The 4,888-nt window shown below is 47.6% G+C and overlaps 1 pseudogene; it reads right to left on the bottom strand.

The window, feature by feature from the left end:
* Positions 1 to 1,829: 1,829 nt before the first annotated feature.
* LOC147426444 (uncharacterized) lies at positions 1,830 to 4,263 on the bottom strand (annotated as a pseudogene).
* Between the last annotated feature and the right edge of the window lie 625 nt (positions 4,264 to 4,888).

The following is a 4,888-nucleotide window of genomic DNA, read 5'->3' as shown; positions in this document are numbered from 1 at the left end:
GAAGTAATGCATGAGTTCGCAAAAGGTGTCCGAGTTTTAATCTAAGGTCTCAACTATGCCAAGTCTAAGAAGTGAAATTAGCATGCTTAATAAGAAACAAACATGTAAATGGCACTAGAGCTAGGCTAGCTTGGGCGCTTTTCAAGTAGTAAACAAATATGAGAATCTTTGAATTTCAAGTGGAAGAGGCTTCATTTGCCTTTTGATTTTATGCAAACATAGGAGTTTAAAGCACATGGTGACCATCCAAGAGTGAGACAAGCATCGACCTTGGTTCCTTGTATGACTACAAGGCCTTCTCCAAGAGTGTACTAGTTCACTCAAGGCATGGCTACCCCCTAACAATCCAAGGCATCGGTTTAGGGCCTTGACCAAGCGAGCCAAGGTGATTCCCCTCGCCTGCCAAAGACCACTAAGGCGATAGGCCGTACACATAAACATAGACTTTATTTTTCATTTGGTAGCCCTTTGTTTTGGTGTTTTTTTTTGGTTGGATTTCTCTTCCAAAGTGTATGATGCAATCTTATAAAGTGTAACCAAATGAAACAAGCTTGCACATAGAACTAGCACACCTAAATACTTGTCAATCATTAAGTAGAAATTTCAAAACCTAGAGCTAGCAATGTCATGAACTAGGATTAACACAAGGTCACAAATGCATACCCATGATTACTAAAAATAAGGTCAAACTTAAATTAATGACTTGCACCAAAACACATAGATGGAAACTTGCAAAAGCTAGCCTAGCTTGCAAAAACTCATGTGGTTGTGCACTTTATGCACATCAAGGAAAATGTAGTGATAAGAGGAGAAAGAGGCAATCATGGAAAAAGTACACATGTAATGGGGTGGATCCTCGTATCCGGATGTGACGATAGACCCCAATAGCAATGGAGATGGCCCACCAAATGCAAATTGCTGGGAGTAAATGTCAAGCTAGTCCGCATGCTTCTTTTTCCTGCACAAAAGTAAGACACAAAGCACAATACCTTGAGGGGCATATTAGCAAGAAAAGAAGCAATAGTGAAAACAAAATAAAAGTCCTAAACTAAGGTTTGAAAACCTAGATATCCAGAGGGAAAAACCCAGTGGGAAAAAGTGCCTCTGGTATATGCGCATGTGTCTAGTGCACCATGATCAATCAATACAAATCAAAGTCGTGTGCGACTAGAACGAATAAAAGAATCCTCTCCAAATAAAAGGATAGCTCTCTATCTAATGGTCAAAGGCTGGCTAGCACCTAGATCTATACATGTGGTCTCCGCTAAAGGGAAAATATCATGCCTAGGGATGACATCAGCCTCTATGTCACTGGTCATAGGTCTCTGAAGCTCATGTATCACTAGTACACTCCTACATATCTCTATGTCTCTATGATGGTCAATAGAAATCTGACTCGAGCTAGTGCTAGGGTCTACGTGTGATAAACTAGGGGGAAGGCTCTTTGGTAGCCAGATCTGCAATGCTCGCGCTTTCATAGGGATATCAGTATGAGCTCGTCTAGCATGTCTGTGTGTGCATCTATCTCTAGGACGTGCTTGCTGTTGTGGAGAGGCTGGCCTCTCTATGGGACGTCTTGTCTCTCGAGATCTAGCTCGTGGAGGTCTCGCGCTAGGGTATGATCGTGTATGTGCCGGGTATGCTACCACTCATGGCCTAGGTACCCAAACATGTCTCTGTCCCTCGAAATAGTCATGTGCCTCAAGTGACCGTCTAGATGTGAGCCAACCATGTGAAAGTTAGTCATCGGTCATATGGCTCTCTATAAACACAATCGTGTCGTCACAAGGCAAAGATCTAGCGTGTATCTCGGTACGGGGATAGACCTGTCAAAGGGTCCGGGAAGCGCTACGTGGAAAACTATGTGCCTGATCTATCATGGGTCGCTCCTCGGTGGCACTACTCGTCGCTGTGGAACCACTATCTAGAGAAGGCTCTACACATGGCTGGGATGCCTGTGTACGTGGTCTCCAAACAAGTCTAGTAGGCGGTCTCGTATCCCTACATTGTGTGTCAGTAGAAGTCACTCTAGTCCGTGTACGTCCAGGTATCTGTGGTGTAACCTCTATCGGCGTGGTGTCTCGAACGTGGTCTCTAGGAACCTGATCTAGCAATATACGGCTTATGGCTGGTCTCCGCTCAATCGGGTGATATGATCGTGAATCGGCACTTGTAGATGGCACTAAGGCGGCATCTACCTGGGGTGGCTGCTCTCTTGGTGGCTCACAGACTATGGCACCACTATGCATGCTAGAAGTGTGGGACATCGATGCTATCGGCTCTACAGTCTCTCTCGTAGAAGGAGCGACTCTCGCATATGGCTCTGGCTCGATAGATATCTCTAAGGGCCGTTGTGAGGTTGACAAATCTGAACAAGGATGCTCATAGGTAGCCAAGAACTGCATAATGGTCTCATATGTGTCTAGGCCAGGGTCACTCAATGTGCGACTCTGTGAGGTCTCTTGCTGCACGCTAGAAGTCTCATGGACGAGAGCGGCAGGTGGTGTAGTCTCCCTAACAATGCTCTGAGTAGTCTCTAGTCTCGGGGGCTCTCCCTGCGGGCAGGCTAAGTGCTAGAGCTATCTCTCGTGGAACACTCCTCACAGGATCTCGTGTAGGCTCAAGCATAGGTGTGTCCTGAGCAGCTCTCTCTCGTGCAGTCACTCGCTCGTCAAGATAGGCGTCATCCTCATCGGGCCTCTCCCAAGGTGGTAAAATACATTGCAACAAAGGAGGGCTAGGTGGTGATATCGCAATTGGTGTGATTGGAGGACTCGGAGCTCCCGGTAATCGTGGAGCTAGCATGGCCATCGTGGGTAAACATAAGTCGTGATGCCTAAGTCGAAGGGAGTAGGGTAGACCTATAGTCAAAATGTACATTACGTGGCCGGTATCCCTATAAACTCGCTCACGTGGATCTCCTATCAAATGTGCAAGAAAGTGTGATGAAGGATCTCTGGATCCACCAATCGACAAGCGTTTGTACCTACGACCGAGCTCGTCTAGATAGGTCATGGTTTGCTCATCTCTGTGAAGCTCCACTAGCCTAGGATGTGTCTGCGTGTCTAGGCGATCGTCTGGGTGTGCTCGCTCAATATCATCGAAGTCAAGGGTCTCAATCGAGCGATACTGCTCTCCAAGCTCATCAATAAGGACTGCTCTATCGGCCTGTGTGTAGACTCTCACAATCTGCCTAGGTAAAGACAGTGGTCGCTATGGGTCTGCCATCCGCACATATAAGTGGTCATGTAAATAAACATAGAAGGCAACACCACGCTGGTACTGACCTATGATACATAGAATCTGACCCTCTATCTGTATCGTGCTACCTGCGGTCTCTCTAGCCTCAAGCGGTGCCTGAAGCGTAGTGGTCAGTGGTCTAGGGGCACTCATATCTACAATGTGTAGTCTACAGTGCCCGAACTCTGGTGCTCTCAACGGTGGTGCTGGGGTTATCGTCGCCTCTCTCGTATGGTCTCTAATATGTGTCATCAGAGGTGGGGATGGGTCTCTAGATGGTGCAAGGTGTCGAGGTGGAGACTCCCTAAAATATGTCGCTCGCGGGCTCTCGCTCTCGGTCTCACTATGAGTGGTACGCAAAGTACTAGCACTCGCCGAGGTGTGCATCGCTCTAGACTTGTGGTAGCTCGAAACGCCTCGCAGCAAATCAGGTCTAGGTGACGAGAACCCTGGCGGTGGTTTTTTGAGTGTCCTGGGTGGTGGCACTATGTCTAGAGGAGGTGAGGGACTCCTACTCAAAGCAGGGTGCTGGGTCGGTTGAGGGTCATATGGCAACCCACAAGTCAAAAAGTAAAACTCAGTGCCTGCGGTGCTCTCGTAGCATCTGTCTCTAGGCTTGCCAACTAGTGTCACAACATCTCTAGATAGGCGTCGACTCAATGCACGACACTCTAACTGATATCGACGCTGAGCACTATCAGTATAGATCACTTGGTGACATACCCGCTGTAATATAGCCTGCTCAGGGTGGTCGAATGCCTCAAAGCAGCCGTCTGCGTGTACTAGCTCTATCTCCTCTCGCCTAATCTAATAGTCGACCACGTAAGTGGCACGAAAATCATCTCTAAATGTGCCATCCAGGATGTCGCCGGGACGGACTCGCACTATCTGGAATGTTTGTGTGGGGCCAAGGGAGGTGCGACATTGGACAAAAAAGTATCCCTGTGTGTCTGTGTAAGTGGGTCGGCCTCTGTGCTCACCTACTAGCGTGAGCAATATATACTCGAAGCACTGGCTCGTCATGGCCATCATGTGTGCGCAAATTGCACTCTCGACGTGTGCACGGTCTCTAGTCGGGCTCCTATGTCTAATCTCAGGCAATCAGGTCAATGGGGTGTGCGGTGCGGAATGTGCGGGGTGATGCGCGTGAACGTGTGTGTGCGAAGCGAATGTACAACGTGGCGCGTGTGAATGCGCGTGTGTAAGTGAATATGTGGACGAATGAGTGTGAAGTCTCCCTCTCTCTCTCTCTCATCTATGCGCGTAAAAAGCTCCTATCTCTCTCTCGCTGCGTGCGTGTGCACCCTATCTCCCTCTCACTATATGACGCGGAAAGTTGCTCTTCTCTCCTCTCTCGCTTCCTCTCTCTGGATCCTATGCGCGAAATTACTCTATTCTCTTCCTCTCCTTTCTTGGTTTTTTTTTTTTTTCGGTGGGAAAGCCTTTAGGCCACAAACCCTTCACTTTTGTAACGTAAGAAAAAAAGCATCTATCTCTCTTTTGAATTGAAAGTGAACGTTTTGTCTTTTTACTCTTATTGAAATAAGAGGGGTCGCTATGCACAAATTAAAAGGAGGAGGGGGTTTCTTTTACATGGCATTGATGTAAAGGGTGCTTTTTACTCTTATTGAAATAAGAGGGGGTCGCT

This window comes from Adiantum capillus-veneris, chromosome 24 (assembly GCF_014529385.1).
Source record: "Adiantum capillus-veneris isolate H3 chromosome 24, ASM1452938v2, whole genome shotgun sequence".
NCBI classification, from domain to species: Eukaryota; Viridiplantae; Streptophyta; class Polypodiopsida; order Polypodiales; family Pteridaceae; genus Adiantum; species Adiantum capillus-veneris.
Note: the sequence above shows the minus strand (reverse complement) of the source record. Positions and strands in the feature narration are given on the sequence as shown.